Source organism: Pinus tabuliformis, chromosome 9, assembly GCF_031772625.1.
Source record: "Pinus tabuliformis cultivar Carrire ecotype Pingquan chromosome 9, CPIR1, whole genome shotgun sequence".
Taxonomy (NCBI): domain Eukaryota; kingdom Viridiplantae; phylum Streptophyta; class Pinopsida; order Pinales; family Pinaceae; genus Pinus; species Pinus tabuliformis.
Genome location: NC_142307.1, coordinates 828,390,892 through 828,408,964, shown reverse-complemented (window position 1 = coordinate 828,408,964; position 18,073 = coordinate 828,390,892). Strand labels below are relative to the sequence as shown.

Genomic DNA, 18,073 nt, shown 5'->3' with positions numbered 1-18,073 from the left:
AATTCCTACGTTTTATGGCCCCTCGGAGGATGCCTTCATTGCCCCTGCAGCATCCCTGGTTGATGAATAGCATCCAGCTTGGTACAAAGGATATAAGTTTGGAGAATTCATGAGAATTTTCTAGAGCCAGGAATTAAAGAATAAGACAGTGTTGGACCATTTCAAAATCGAATATGCAGAGAACAACGGTGAATGAAATTTGTTGTTGAATTTGATTTAAGGGAGCCATTATCAACATTATCACTATCACTGGACCATCCAATAACCCCGTTGCCCTCTGGATGAATAAAAGATGATTACATAGTTTTAACTATTGAACATAATTTTATTTTCAATTCCAATCTTTGCACATTTAAACCTACTCTCAACTATCAAAAAACCACTGGTCTAGCCTAAATTAGAACACAAAACAGCACCGACCTATCTACCGTTAGGTAACTATGGCCAATTGCGTGTACGAGAGCATTGACATGCTTTGACATGTGCCTTATGTGAATGCATTTAGTGCTCAAACAGCAGAACCTGCCCAATGTTACAAAAGTATCGATTCGAAACAGAACATGCAGAAACCCATTACACAACATTAATGACAAGTATGGCAGTTGCAGAACAAACCCTATAATACAAAGACCTGACATAAAAACCCAACCCCCTTATGCAGGGTACCATTACAGAATAGTTGAACCAAAAAAAGTTGTCTATGTGACATCAGAAACCAAAACTATTTCGTGAAACTGCTATCGATCTAACAGAAGTTATGCTTGCGTTGATTCTAGTGGTTATGCTGCTGGATCTCTAACTGCTCGTGCTATATGCTGTGTATGAAAAAAACAATTATATGGTTATTGCAAAGATTAGTTCGCCCTCAAATCTTCAGACAACAGTAGCAAATATTATACCATGAACTGACCTTATAAATCTCAAACACAAGAAGCAAATATTATAGCAGGATAAACCCCAGAATGTTGCTCAAGAAACCACTTACTGTAGTCCCAGTTGTTATTTCTGTAGCGAAATAGTTAAAACATATTGAATTTTGAAGGCAAGGTTCTACACAAGCCTTCTGAAATAAACCGTAAGAGATACAAACGAAAACAGACCCTGATGAGTATGTCTCAGATTCTTATAAATTCTTTTGTAAGAAAGAGAAACAGAGAATTAAGGGAAAACCAAAACAAACCCTGATGAGGAATTGATCACCTGTTGAATATTTTAAAAAAGAGAAGGATAACCCGAAAAGGCTAGGGTATCTCGTAGAATCTGATCGCCCTAGACTCCGCTTCACACAGTTAACCAAGGTCCAAGCATACCTGAACCTCCTCTTCAAAAAACAGTGGAAACCTCGAAGAAATTAAAAAGCCCCTTCAGTTGAAGAAACAGTAGAAACCTCGAAGAAATTAAAAAGCCAGAGGAGCTGGTTGCAAGCACGGCTGAATCGCCTGTTGAAGTCGGTGGTGATCTAACGAAGGAGCTGGTTTGGTTGAATTTATTGGTGAAGAAAAAGAACTCGGACGGTTGAAGAAGAAGTTGAAAAGTAAAGGAATACCGAGTCGGTTTACGATTAAGTAGGAGGAGTCGGTGGTGATCTAACGCCCAATATTGTTTTAATCGTCTAACATTTCATCGAACGTTGCAAAACTGTACACGGTGGCAGTTAGGTGAGTTCGTTTCAAAGAGGAACGCCTTACGGCGTAAATATATTAACCAATTTTATTTAGTTGGGTTCTTTCGCTAAATTGGAAATAAATTCCAAAACAAATTGGAATTCAAACTGGATCACAATGATTTAAATCTATACTATAAATTCAGTAAGATCGTTACTAACATGAAAAAAACAAAATTAAAACTCCTCTGAGCATGAGGTTTACCCGATGTGGCTATGGAACATTGTTCATTATCGTGCTACAGCTAAACGAAAGAGATCTGAAACATCCACCACTCATCGGGGACAGCGTTCACTACTCGAGCAAAGCAAGATTCAGCCCGCGCTGCAACGTTATGTATTTTCCATGTGAACTTGGCTTAGAGTGACAATATCTCTGCATCTTCCGGGCTTGGCAACATTGCCCTTCGGTAGTATTCCTCTGTTTCCACAATATCATGTTGCACCTAGTCCATATAATATATGAAACCCCATAATTAAATCAAACTCGATATCCCAAAATCCACTGGAGAATCAATATGCGGAAATCATAAAATTACAATTTCATTTCTAAAGCAGAGAACCGGTGAAATTACCTCATGCAGAAACCTGACATGGTTGAGTAGTTGATTGGCAGGATTTGCTTCCAACATACTTTGATCATACATATCTGTGCTGTTCTTGAAATCTGAACTTCTGCTGCTTCACATTTTTCCTCCTTTTCATCCAATACCAGAGCCTCAACTTATATGCTCAGTCTCGGACACATGGGCAACTCTGCATCCTCTTGCAGTTCAGATTAATGGCACTCCATTTGGGCAATCTTCTAGAGTCCAATATTTATAATCTTTTTTCCTGGACACGAATGGAGAGTTCTTACGAAGGGTTTGTACATATGAATCTACAAGTTAACTCGTATTTCTGCTGGTGACCTGCACATTGTCTCCATCCGATTCTTTAGCCTTCGTACTCATCAGGCTAAAGGGTGCGAGATCGATGTCGAAGTCCAGTCGCTCTCTCATTGAATTTGAATTTGTTGAGCAGAGATTGAATTCTCTACTGAGTTTTCGAAGACCCAATTCTTTAGCCTTCGTACTCATCAGGCTAAAGGGTGCGAGATCGATGTCGAAGTCCAGTCGCTCTCTCATTGAATTTGAATGTGTTGAGCAGAGATTGAATTCTCTACTGAGTGAAACCTCGAAGAAATTAAAAAGCCCCTTCAGTTGAAGAAACAGTAGAAACCTCGAAGAAATTAAAAAGCCAGAGGAGCTGGTTGCAAGCACGGCTGAATCGCCTGTTGAAGTCGGTGGTGATCTAACGAAGGAGCTGGTTTGGTTGAATTTATTGGTGAAGAAAAAGAACTCGGACGGTTGAAGAAGAAGTTGAAAAGTAAAGGAATACCGAGTCGGTTTACGATTAAGTAGGAGGAGTCGGTGGTGATCTAACGCCCAATATTGTTTTAATCGTCTAACATTTCATCGAACGTTGCAAAACTGTACACGGTGGCAGTTAGGTGAGTTCGTTTCAAAGAGGAACGCCTTACGGCGTAATTATCATGTTTTATTAATGCGTATGTTAATTGTTTAATTCAATTGTATTATAATATACAGTGGTAACATTATATATTTTTTTGTTAATATAATGTAAATTATTATATTAATTTTGAATAATTACATATATATGTAGGTGCATATTTTTACGAGTTTGTGTTTTTATTTTGAATGTTCATGAATAGTGTCTTGAGGGAGAGAAATAGGTATCAAGAGGGAGGGAGGGAGCAAATGTGAGGGAGAAAGAGTGGTGGGATTAGAGGGGGGGGTTGGTGGGGAAGAGGGAGAGAGGGTAAGGGTGTGGGAGGTTAGAGAGTAAAATGGAGAAAGAGGGAGGGATGGAGAAGGAATGAGGGGTTAGAGAAGAGAGGAAGCCAAAGAAAGGGAGGGAGAGGGGGTTGGAGAAGGAGGGAGAGAGAGGGGGTTAGAGAAGAGAGGAAGCCAAAGAAAGGGAGGGAGAGGGGGTTGGAGAAGGAGGGAGAGAGAGGGGGTTAGAGAAGAGAGGATTCCAAAGAAAGGGAGGGAGAGGGGGTTAGAGAAGAGAGGAAGCCAAAGAAAGGGAGGGATATAGAGTGCAAGTTAAAGAGAGGGTGGATATAGAGGGGCAAGTGGTTAAATATATATATAGAGAGAGAGTGGCAGGGAGATGGAGAGACTATGGGGAGGGGTTTTAGACAGAGAAGAAGGGAGAAAAATGGAAATAGGAGGGAGACTGGGGTAGAGGTTAGGGAAGTGAGAGAAGGGGCATAGAGAGGGGTTTATAGTTGGGAAAATAGAGAATGGGGTTTGGTTGAAGAGAGAATTGGGGGAAGTGGGAGATAGAAAGGGAGTGGGCTAAGAGAGAGAGAGAATGAGAGGAGGCATGAATAGATAGGGAGAGAGGGGGAGAGAGAGGGGTAGAGAAGGGAGAGAAAGTGAAGCGGGAGTGAAAGAGTGAGAGAGCAAGATAGAAAGAGGGATAAAGAAAGAGAGAGGGGGGGAGGAAACAGTGGGGAGGGAGAGATAGCGAGAGGAAGAGTACGAGGGAGAGAAATGGGGAGAGAGGAGAAGATATGGGAAGGAGAGAGAGAGTGGGGGGGTGAATATGAGTGCGAGAGGGTAGGAAAGAAAGAGGGGGAGATGGGAGAGTGACATAGAGGGAGAGTATGAGAGAGGATAAGAGAAAGTATAGGGGGAGTGAGAGATGTATAGAATGAGAGAGTGCACAAGGGGAGAGAAAGAGGTGGGAGAAAGAGATAGAAGGAGAGAAAGAGGTGGGAGAAAAAGATAAAAGGAGATAAAGAGAGTGGGGGGAAAGATAGAGGGGGTTGGGGAGAGAGAGAGGGGTGAGAGAATGATAGGGAGTTAGAAAGAGGGAGAGCAAAGGGTTACAAAGAAAGTGATGGGGGCTTGAGAGAGAGTGGGGGGTTCGAGAGAGAGTGAGGGGGAGAGAGATAGGAGAGAGGGAGAGATGGGTGGGGGTTAAGGTGGGAGTGTGGGGAAGAATGAAGGTGGGGAAGAGAGAGAAGTAGGGACAAAAGGGTAGATTTGAGAGAGAGTGGGAGGATTTGAGAGAGGGTGTTGTGTGACATTAGGAGTGTGTGTGTGTGTGAGCGGATAGAAAGAGAGAAGAGGGGTACATAGAGTAGGGGTTTGATGGAGAGAGTCGGCGGTGACATAGGGTTTTTTTGGGGTTAGTGAGAGAGAGTGGGGAGTTAGAGAGAGAAAAGAATATAGGGCTAGAGAGACAAAATGAACGCAAGAAGGGGAAGGGAGAGGGAGGTTGGAGAAGGGATGGGGGAAGAAAGAGAAGTATACCAAGAAAACATAGAAAGGAGATAGAGATAATGAGGGGGGAGAGAGTAGGGACATAAATGGGGAAGAGATAGAAAGAGAGAGAGAGACAAAGTAGGGAGATATAGCATGGAGAGAGAGTAGGGTTAGAAAGAGAGAGAGAGGGTTGGTATGGTGAGGGAGAGGGAGATGGGGTTGGGGATAAGAGTGAGCTAAAGAGAGAGAAGGGGGCCTAGGGGAAGAAAGATGGGAGAGATATAGATGGGGGAGAGAGAGGGGATGTTACAAAGAGTTAAAGAGAGAATGATGGGTTAGAGAGAGAGTGGGGGAATTACAAAGATAATGGGGGGAGGTTAGAGAGAAATAGTGAGGGGGAGAGAGGGGGAGGGTGGGGTTCATGATGAAGAGAGAGAATGATAATGGAGAGATGGAGGGAGGGAGAGAGGGGGGGGGTTGAGGCTAGAGAGTGTGTTGGGTTTAAACAAAGTGTTGGGGTTAGAGAGAGTGTGTGTAGTTGGGAAAATGGGGAGAGAGAAAGAGAGTCAGGGAGGTTAGTGAGTAAGGGTTAGAGAGATAGTGGGGCGTTAGAAAGAGGGGCTTAGAGAGAGAGTGGGGTTGTATATAGAGGAGAAAAGGGGATAGAGATATGGGGGAGGGAGAGGGATGAGTGGTTGAGGAGGGAGGGGGGAGGGAAAGGGGGATTTGGGTTAGAGGAAGTGAGAGAATAGGAGAAGGAGAGATGTGTGGAATTTTAGAGAGAGGGGTTAGAGGGAGAGATGGGGAAGGAGAGAGTGTGGGGATAAATTATAGAGTGAGAGAGTGAGAAGTAGAGAGAGAAAAAGGGAGGGGAGAGAGAGTGGCGAGTAAAAGAAAGGGAAGAGAGAGAGAGGGGGGAAGAGAGAGATTGAGAGATATAGAGATAGGAGAGAGTGAGTACCAAAGAGAATGAGAGGGAGTGAGAGGGTAGAGAGAGAGAGATTGTAGAGATATAGAGAAATAAAGAGAATGAGAGGCACGGAAAGGGGGAAAGAGAGAATAATGTTAAGGGAGGGTGAGAGAGAAACGGAGGAAGAGAGGTGGAAATATTTGTGTTGAGATAGAGAGAGATAGAGAGAGATAGGGATGGAGGAAGAGAGAGAGTGTGTAACAAAAGCCCTTACCACCCCTATACCACACTAGATATGTAAGGATATGGTTAATTTTTTGAGTCGGCCTCAAGTGTCCTATCATAGAAATGGGGTTAATATTTTTCAATCACTTTCACTCTTCCAAAACTCAAAATGAATGAAACCATTTTATTCATATAATCAAGACATTTTTGTAAACATATAGTTTTTCCTTAATTGAAACTCTAGAGATAAAAGTTATATGCCCTCAAGGTTTTATTAATGCAATATTCCATCCTAACGAATACTTCCACATGGCACCCACGTGGTTGTCCATGTTGTTGCACTATGGGAGTTTCCAACACACTCACACTAACATTATGTTATATATGTGTGTGTGTGTGTGTGTGTGTTCCCTTTTTCATAGCTTACTAAATGTATGCACACACACACACACACAGAGATATATATATATATATATATTCCCTTTTTCTTATCTTAATAAATGTATGCACACACATACACATGGAAAAATTACCATATAAGGGTGAAACTATCCCCTTCCAAACATATAGGTTTTTTGGTCTCCTTACATGCCACCTCATCCCTAGACAAAAATTGTTTTCTGTCGAGTCACAACTATGCCCTCTATCCGATGTTTGAACCTCCTTCTACCTAGTATACGGTCTTCATGCTAGTTCCTTTTGGTTAACATGGCTTGAAACCTTCCTTCCCAAGGTCCCTTACTCTTGTATTTAAGGATTCAATCCCCCCCTCACTTCGTTAAATGTCAATGTATATATATGTGTTTTGTGTGTGTGCATGTGGGCCTTTACCAGGGCTCCAAGAAAGTGGCTGTATTCATATGTGTATCTAGCATATACATTGTTATCACCCGAAAAATGGTCACCTAGTCATTTCCTACTAGGTTGATCGAAAAAAACCATGTAGGATTAAATTTACGATTGTAAAATCCACTTTCACTATAGGAAATAATTTATGAAAACATTTTTCTACATTATTTCTCATTAAAATTGAAAAATACCTATGTGAATAATTAAATAAATCATTATTTATTTAATATTCTCTAGAAATAGTTATTAAATCATCATCTGATAGTTATTTCTCACCAATTTTGACTTAATCACCTTGAGATAATTATTAAAACATTATTTAATAATCACTTCTTTATTAATTCTCACAAAGTGATTAATAAATCATTTTTGTTTGTTAATTACTTCAACTACTTTCTAAATAAAGATATTTAACTAGTTTGAATATGTTTTCCCTTATATAATAAAATATTTCTACTGGGCACCCAATCTATCGATAAATGATGATCGTCTTGATGAACATATGTTCGCAAAAACTCAGATGATCCTTGGTATGGTGATATCCTCACCTATTTGAAAACCTAGAAATTCATCCCCCATCTAAATCGTGATGATCGATGATGTATTTAACACCAAGCCCATCATTCTCTTCTGATTGGTGATGATCTCTATTGTCATGGTGTTGAACTTGTCCTTCGTTGTTGTCTCATCGGTGCTAAAGTTGAGGAAGTGATCCATTCCTATCATGGTGGCACTTGTGGTGGTCATCTCTCTAGAATGACCACTACAAAAAAAATCATGCATACCAAATACATTTGGCCTTCTCTCTTTAGTGATTGCATTGAGGAAGTTAAACATTGTCCCAAATGTCATTTATACACCTCAAAGGCTCGAGCTCCACTTGCTCCAATCCATCCTGCCATCGTAGTCGATCCTTTCTATAAGTGGGCCATTGAATTTATGGAGTTCCATCCTCCATCAGCTAATAACCATAAGTATATTATTGTGGCAGTTAACTATTTCACCAAATGGGTTAAGTCATTCCCACATTCAATAACACTGCAGCTACTACAACCTTGTTATTCATTAACCATGTTATCGATCGTTTTTGGTTCCAAAAAAATTGGTTTCTAACCATGGCCAACACTTTGAATATGAGATATGGCGTGAGCTATCCTCACTGTTGGGTTTTGAACACCAATATTCATCATCTTATTACCCTCAAGATAATGGAAAAATTGAAGTTGTCAATAAAATCCTTAAAATATGCTTCAATGGACGATGAATAAGCACAAGACCAACTAACATCTTATACTCTTCCCATTTTTGTGGCCATATAACACTTCTACCAAAACTACCATTTGGTTCACTCCTTTCCACCTTGTCTATGCATAGGAGGTAGTCTTACTGATTGAGTGTGAAATCCCCTCCTTTTGACCTTACTGTCGAACTCCTCCTGGACACCTGAACATTAGAACAAAGACTCATCATTATTGAGTGCACCAGTGAAAATCATTGTGTTGCCTTCTAAACCATCAGAGTGACAAAAATCACACCAAAGCTTAGTATGACTGTAAAGTCCACCCTCGTACCTTTCATGAAGGTGACCTTGTTCTTGTTTATGGCTATACTCACAATGTCCCGGGGCATGGGAAATTTTGACCATTATCAAACGATCCTTATATCATTCATAAGTGTTTGGAAATGGGGGCATACCTTTTATAGTTTCCAAAAGGAGAAATTCTTCCTAACCCTCGCAATGCACTCTACCTGAAGAAATTCTACCCATAGCATTTCCCATTGAAATGAATGCTCTTTTTCCTTTTTTATGTTTATGTAGCTTGTATCCCCCATCATTACATTCATTTTCTTCTTGTACCTTTCAGATGGACCTATCATCCACACCATCCATCAGTTACACTGATGGTGCAAGTCACTTCTCTCGGAATCTAGCCTCAACAACTTGGACCATTCTCACCCCTTTGCATCATATATGCCACTAATAATCATGCTGAATATGATGTTGTGATAGTTTTGTGAGCTTATGCCCTTGATCATCGAATGCTTTGCCTTCATGTTTTTCTTGATTCCTTGCTACTCGTCATGCAATTGAATGGCATTTATCATACGCATAATCCCGACCTATTTAGAAAATATCTAGGAGTTAATATTTCGATGTGTGAATTTGAATCCATTTCATTTAATCATGTTCCTAGAGCATAAACAATTATGTATATACCATTGCAAATAACATTCTATATTGGCATTTATCACATGCATATACAAGACGACATCCATAACATAAAAAAATGGCCAACTAGATCATCACAAAAATATGCATAACCATATTATGTATCATCATATCCATCAAATAATGTTTGAATTCCACTACTATAACTACATATGATATGCCCATCACATTCTATATACAAAAATGGGTGCGCACACGCCCCTAAAACTAATCAATATCCTCTGGTGAGACTTGTGCTAGTGGGGCTACTCCCTCAGCTCATAAGTCTGAGACTACCTGACTAACCATTGCTATGTGCCTCATGATAGCTCGCCACTCAAAGGGAAGACTATTACAAGCATCAATCTACTAGTCTTCCTACTCATGCCAACCACGCTCTGTCACCCTAGTCCATAGGAAGTTAAACCTACGATAGATAACCTCCAGTAATGCATCACTATATGGCCTCTATTGTGATGTCAATCCTCTCTGATTTGTATCCCCAGGCATTGCAACTCACAACACATGTCATGTCGATTTCACTGGTGCTATATCTACATGCCACAATTTTGAAAAATCAGTACCACATACATATATTTTCTAAATTATACATGAAACCAAAATATAGCAACTATCTTTTACCTTTTGGTCCACATGCTTGTCCTTGTGGAAGCGGTATATCAGGATCCTCCTCGAAGTTCATTCTATTTTATGGATAGTCATCTATGAATAATGGCATTTGATCCCAATGACCAAAGAACTTAGGTCTAAACACCCATCCGACTCCCCCCCCTCTAGATCGTCATAGTAGCTGCCACCAATGGCACATCCTGGGCTCTTGTTGGCCCCCATCACAAATTTGTACATGTGGTGAGATGGAATGGATCTTCTTAAAGAATAATGAGCACAAAATTGTCCCAAATGAATAGTTATCATTGGATCGCTGCCAACATAGACCCAACTGACGTTTCAAATGCATCAAAAACATCTGGTCCCACCCATAGTAGGTCTCTCCCAGTACACTCTCCACTAGCATCATATTCCCTCTAAAAATGTGGTGGAAGCCATGACTACCCAAGATCCTCACCACTACTATGGTTGTAGCTCATGTCTCAAGCCTCTCTAAGTCATGTATTTGAATGGTTGTGTCCTTTACCTGAGTACTAGGTCCCATGAGGTAGAACTAGACGAATCTCTCCCACCACCCCAAGGGTGGAAACCTTGTCAAAAAGTATATGTCCTGGATTGCGATCTCAATCCTTTGCCCATGTATCATAAAGACCTCCTAATTTGGGTCTCATTATCTCACAATTCGGGATAAAAGTGGCTCACCCACCCTTATCAATGGGTTCTCCAAGAACTTGAGAAACCCATATCGTGCAAGAGCCCCTCTGTCAACCTAATTCCTCTGAATCTCAGTGTGCAGATCATCAAAGTTATGTTCTCAACATATAATCTTTAGCTCTGCCAAACACCATCATATTTTATCAGATCTGAGTCATCAAATGAATTTTCAGACCTTAGCTTCAGCTTCTTGGAAACCCCCAGTATTGTCTTTCCCTCAAGAATAGTGCGTAATTTTTTCTCACAAAACTGTGTTGGGCACACTTTTTAGCCTCTTTCCTACACCCCAAAGAATAGAAAAATTCCCAACAAGTGTGTTGCGGCCATGAGGAAGTTCCAAGGTTTCCCTAAGCGCTATGAAGCCATAATCTAAGAACTTAATTGACTGGAAATAATGAGTAAGGTTAGGCCACCTACCTAAAATTCCAAGATCTGAATTCTAATCATTAGTTTATTTGTTATAGACTCAGAAAGGTTTATGGCCTCGTCATCCTCTCTAAATTCTCTAACAACTCAATGTGCAAAGGAATTGGATTTAGGGGGCAAGAAAACCTTTTATAGGAAAAACCCTAGTTTTTTCCTTGACCATTATCAATGAACCATATTTTGGTTTGATGAACTGTCAACACCATTGGAAATCTCTCATTGAGCTCTATAATGGATCTCTCTTTGTTTTTGGTAATTTCAAACTTCACTAGGAAGCCATTTTTTCCATGAAGTGTCACTTTGTCCCCAATTCTAATTAAATCTCTTCATTTGAGTCACTTACACTCTCGCACCATTTTTCTAATGAAATTGTTTCCTTCAGTGTCGAGTTTCATCGTGAGTAATCATTATTTACTCATTTTTGTTTTATCCCCTTTGGGCCTCCCCTGTGTGGCAACATCATCAAGCCACCCTTGTTCAGAGCATCAGAGATGCATCACCCTTGCATCTATGAAGTTTGTTCAAATCCCCATTGAGTCCTGTTACATTACATCATCCATTCTTGTGTCACATTCATCCCATTTAACCATTACAAGATAGAATTTAGAAATATGTCAATAGTATAACATTAAATGGAATAAATATCTCTAAAGTTAAAACCTAGAATTATGTATAAAAATAGATAAAATTTACTTTTCACATTTATGATTAAAGTCTCTAATATTTACAACAAGATAAAATTTAGAATTATGTCGATAGTAAAACATTGAATGGAATAAATATATGTAAAGTTAAAACCTAGAGATATGTATAAAAATAGATAAAATTCAGAAGATTGAATTGGTGTATAAATTTATAATTGTCAAAATAAATAAATCATAAATTTTAAATTCCTTAAATGTTTGTATTTAATAATATACTTGACTTCAAAATTAATGGCTATTTTATTAAGTTCATATTAATATAATTCTCTTCATTGTATGAATAAATGATAACATCATTTGTTCAAATAAATTTTCTTTTTGAACATTAATAATCCGAATTTGAGTAAAAATGTTGCGTTATCTTTATCTAAGGAACCTTCGTCACATTTGTTTATTAAAATATTTTCTCCCAAAATATATAACAAATCTTCGAATTGGTACCACCATTATAAGAATTAAATAATCCATTCGGTTTTCACTTAGTTTTTTACTTTTCTCTTGAATAAAATTAAGCAAATTATATATATATATATTTTAATTAATTAATTAATTAATTAATGTTTCATTTTAAAATTTTTAAAAGGAATGTCATGATTTTTTTTTATAATATCTTATGTATTTTCCTATTTCAATTTTTTTAATAAAATAAAATTAAATAAATAAAAATTTTATTTTTCACTAACTATAATATTTATATTTAAAAAAAAAATCAAATTATCACATAATAAACCAGTAAATAAACTTATAAAAAATTCTCATTCTTTATACACTTTTAAATATATTAAAAAAAATCTAATTTATTATCTAAATCCACTTTTTTTAATTTTTACTTTTCCTCATTCACTTTTCAACTAACTTGAAACCTCTTTTAGGTATCCAAGCAAGCGCTAAAATATTCTAAATATATATAATAGAGATCTGCTTGATTTGTTTTTTTTAATCCCATTATCCAATATTTGGATAATGGAAATATTATTAGGCGAGAACTTTAATTTTTAAATGCCCTTTTAAATATATTTGGAATTTTATTGTATGTATTAAAATTATTTGAAAACTTATATAAAATAGTCTTTAAATTTTATAAATGATTTATATTTTTTATTATTTACATTTCATAAATAAAAATTAATATATATAATATTTACACTAAAAATATAATATATATAATTATAAATTAATAGAAAAAATTATACAAAACATTTAAATAATATCAACTCATAAAAGAATTTAGATTCATATTTAAGATATATCTATAATAATATATTCAACTTAAATATATTACTTTTTTTAATAATATATTCAAACGGACATTCGCGATAGCAGCGAGAGATGGCTGTCCTCACTGTTGGTTTGACACCTGAGTTTGATAGGTTTTGCCACCTTCTGAACCTTAAATATATTACATATGTAGTAGAGAGAGAGCTTGTCAAGCCTCCAACAAGGTGAATGAGAATTCTGAAGTGAGTAGCGTCAAATAGCTAAGTTATAGGTTTAGTACTGGGAAGGTTCTGCTCGGATCAGAGCAATGATTTGGAATTTGTTACCAACATTCATCCTGCCAGATCCAAAACATAGGTTTAGTACATGGAACCTTATGCTCCAATCAGAACATACTTCACAAGAGTAATAGTGTATTCTTACACTCCGTTCCATTGCATGTTGTTGTCATGAGAAAGAGAAAGATGTGGGTATTGGGTAGTCGATGTGCAGCGTCTGGGAGCAATCAATTCATCCGTAATCTCCGACCTGTAAAATGACATTCAAGCGGAGCAGGATTTATATTGAAGTTCACAAGTGTAATAGTGTATTCTGACACTATTACAGTGTAATAGTGTATATAATTTTTCTCATGATTTGATTAGTTATTTTGATGACAGCGAGTGTGGTTACGATTACTTGGACTACTCTTTGTTTCTCAATGTATGTGGACTGAGGACATACTCTTTCAATCCTCGACTATTTCCATTCGGTGTGCGCAGGAAATATATAAATTTTCCAGAGCATTGATTATGTGGATTTTGGGGTGCGCTGTTTTCTATGGTTGGATTATTTTTTATTTAATTTTGCAACACCGAATAGGGTTACCATATGATAACTATGGCTATGCCCTAACATTCTGAAACTCATATGCATGTGTTGTACGCCGAACGTAAGATCTTTTCGATTGTCATATCGCCGTTTTAACACGCCTGGATAAGAATACACTATTACTCTTGTGAACTTCAATATGTCTCAAATATCCTCCTCCTCCTCCTGATTGGAGCACAAGGTTCCATGTACTGATCCTATAATTTGGATCTCGCAGGATGAATGTTGGTAACAAATCCCTAATCGTTGTTCTGATTCGAGCAGAAGCTTCCACCTTCTAAATTCTCATTCATCTTGTTGGATGCTTGACAACCTCTCTCTCTACTCTATATGTAATATATTGGGTAGGGTATGAGAGCCGTTCATCAGTTCATATTTAATTACAATAATGATAAGAACATGGTGTGTCATTACTATGTCTAGTATGCATATGTTTATATTGAAGGTATTAGAACATAATAAATTATTATTATTTAAAATAGATATTTGAAAATGATGGTTTTATAAATTAAATTATTTAATTATCACATGGTTATATATGTGTTTATTTATTTATTTATGAAATGTCAAATTATCAAATTATTACTAGTTAAAGTTGTCATTATCTATTAAATTTAAAGACTTTTACATAAGTATAAAGATAATTTTAACACATTAAAATTTAAAAAATCCAAATATATTTAAAAGCGTATTTCAAAATTAAATCTCTAAATCCAAATATATTTAAAAGTGTATTTAAAAATTAAAGCTCTCACATAAAGAGAATAGACAATATTCTCAATAATATTTGAAGATGGATTAAAAAAAAATAAAATCAAACAAATGTGTTTTATAGCCTATTAAGAATATCATAGTGTATTATGTATATTAAAAATATCTTAGTAATTGCTCCATTAATAAGTAAAAGAGGTTTCAATTATAGCCTATTAAGAATATCATAGTGTATTATGTATATTAAAAATATCCTAGTGATTGCTCCATTAATAAGTAAAAGAGGTTTCAATTATGGTTGAAAAGTGAATGAGGAAACTTAAAATTTTAATAGGTGGATTTAGATAATAAAATGTAAAACTTTCTAATATATTTAAAAATGTATATAGAACCAAACTTTTTATAGATTTATTGATAAGTTTATGAGGTGATCATTTGGTGGAAGAAAGTTCATGGACTTGGCCTGAATTATTGTAACCGATGAAAGGCATTTTAGCCACAATTCTAATATAAACCCATACCCGTTCTTGTAAAAAAAACCTATTTTAATATGTTCAAATTCAAAACTAATATATATACTTTCTTAATTTTTATTATTCAAATCTTTATTTCATAGATAAATAAATATTAAAATAAATTATTATTATTATTTTAAAAAATTTAAATATATAAAAAATTATAAAAAAATATTTATGATAAAATTAAAATTATTAATACTATAAACCATAATTAATTCTTAACCCAATAAAAACTTCAAAATAACATCCCAAAAATCTCTCTCATACCCTTAGTTTCCTATATAGGAATTCCCACTCAAACTCACAGCAAAGACTAAGGACACTCATGTTAGAAATCTACAGTTTCTAAATCATAATGTGACCCGATTAATTAAGTCATGAATAAATCATTCTATAATTGAAGCATTAAAGCGTTAAAAACATTAAAGCATTAAAGCATGCATTAAAGCATTAAAGCGTTGAATTGGTATATGATGGACGTACCAGATTAAGAGTTAAATGATATATATAAAGGATTGGGTCCTCTCTCTCCCCACAAGGGTTGTATTCTTCTCCATCAAGAAACACATAAGGAAGTGAGGGCAAGAGGAGAGAAACCGAATTCTGAAGACAGAAGACAGAAGACAGAAGATGGCAGCCATTACTTCTTCCGCTGTTAATCAAGGTATGTCATCTTAAACAAAGATCATATTAAGTTTGTCAGTGAAATATTTGGTATTGATAATCTTGGCCTGTTAATGGAAATTTTTACATTTGGTATCAGAGCCCTTCAATAACTGGATATTTCCTATAATTGCAATTGATCTGTTCTGTGCTTTACTCATGTGATTGAGCCTTCGAGAAACTGTGGGGTTTTCATGAAATGATCACGCATTCTCATGAGTCCTTTGACTATGCACCGTCGGGTCCTTGTTATTTGCTAGGGTGTTTGAGAAATCCGCTGACGGGTTTAGATGTCTCACTTATATTTGGGTTTGAAGCCATGAATTTTTTGATTTGCAATTTGCATCTCTGGTTTTCAGTGGTTTCCTGTGCCTTTTATGTTTTATGTATGTGTAAGGTTGCGCGTTTGTTTTCATTATAGAGGTATGTAGAGCTTATGAGCTACACACCGTCAAGGCATTGTGGGCTCATTGAATGAGAGGCCTAATAGGCTCAAGGGATGAGGCCCGTCAGGTTTACGTGGATCATGTGTCCAAGGCCCATAAGTTGAGCCCGTTAAGTATGAAAGACGGGTCCATACAAAGGCATGTATATACAAAGAGTGATATGCGCTATAGGTGGGCGTATGTCAGGTATCAGTCCTCTATAATATTTGATATATGTAATCAATACATGTGTGAGGTTGTTCATTCTGTTCTCACCTTTACATCCGTTGTGCTCAATCGTTATAAGGAACGATGAAAACAGTTTTACGGTTCTTTTTACCCAACTGCTCTTGCCTTCTTAATGTATATGTCAAATGCGGAAGCATAGACGACGTAGGCAATGTCTTTTGTCAAACACATTGCCTGCGTCGTCTATGCTTCCGCATTTGACATATACATTAAGAAGGCAAGAGCAGTTGGGCAAAAAGAACCGTAAAACCGTTTTCATCGTTCCTTATAACGATTGAGCACAACGGATGTAAAGGTGAGAACAGAATGAACAACCTCACACATGTATTGATTACATATATCAAATATTATAGAGGACTGATACCTGACATACGCCCACCTATAGCGCATATCACTCTTTGTATATACATGCCTTTGTATATACATGCCTTTGTAATTTCCTATTAAATGTGTCATTTGGTCCTTCCAATACCATGAGCTATACGTTGTCCTTTGGATGCCATGAACTGATTGGGCTCCGGCTGTTACATGATGATATTGAATATTTTGTATATGCCCTGTTTTTTGCATCTCTGGTTTTCAGTGGTTTCCTGTGCCTTTTATGTTTTATGGCACATTAAAAAAAAAAATATGCTGCGTTTGTGGTATTGAAGTCAAGGGTTTGATTTGCTGTCATGTGTAATTTCCTATTAAATGTGTCATTTTGGTCCTTCCAATACCATGAGCTATACGTTGTCCTTTGGATGCCATGAACTGATTGGGCTCCGGCTGTTACATGATGATATTGAATATTTTGTATATGCCCTGTTTTTTGCATCTCTGGTTTTCAGTGGTTTCCTGTGCCTTTTATGTTTTATGTATGTGTAAGGTTGCGCGTTTGTTTTCATTATAGAGGTATGTAGAGCTTATGAGCTACACACCGTCAAGGCATTGTGGGCTCATTGAATGAGAGGCCTAATAGGCTCAAGGGCTGAGGCCCGTCAGGTTTACGTGGATCATGTGTCCAAGGCCCATAAGTTGAGCCCGTTAAGTATGAAAGACGGGTCCATACAAAGGCATGTATATACAAAGAGTGATATGCGCTATAGGTGGGCGTATGTCAGGTATCGGTCCTCTATAATATTTGATATATGTAATCAATACATGTGTGAGGTTGTTCATTCTGTTCTCACCTTTGCATCCGTTGTGCTCAATCGTTATAAGGAACGATGAAAACAGTTTTACGGTTCTTTTTGCCCAACTGCTCTTGCCTTCTTAATGTATATGTCAAATGCGGAAGCATAGACGACGCAGGCAATGTGTTTGACAAAAGACGTCACATTCAAGTCCGGTTTTGATGATGAAAGTCTGAAGGCAGACGCCTTCTCGCAGTGCTCTCTTGAATGTAGTAATTGAAATCCAGCGATGAAAATCCCGAAGGAATTTGCGATTCCCAACCATTCCTTCAATTCGTGATGCTTAATGCCACAGCAGAATCCATGCTGTTTTCAAGTTATTTCAATAACAATACCATTTGAGTTCGATACACGATCTGAGTAAACAATTTGGCGGATAGGGGTTTGCGATCCCTAATACATGTTTAAAAGGATGTTTAGGACAGGGATATCTGGTTTGAATTCCTTGTTACTATTCATATAGGCGTCTTCCCTTCAATCCAGATTGAAATTATTGACACATTTATTTTGATCATGAAGGATTAAATATTTGAAGAGTTTTGATGATGAAACGTTGACTTTACACGAAAGTGTATGCTTGCATTATAGTTTTGCAGTGTTTACAAATTAATGAAGGGAAAAATAATGTGACGCGTA

The 18,073-nt window shown here is 37.0% G+C and overlaps 1 pseudogene; it reads right to left on the bottom strand.

Moving 5' to 3' along the window:
- Positions 1 to 1,887: 1,887 nt before the first annotated feature.
- Positions 1,888 to 17,896, bottom strand: LOC149151346 (uncharacterized; annotated as a pseudogene).
- Between the last annotated feature and the right edge of the window lie 177 nt (positions 17,897 to 18,073).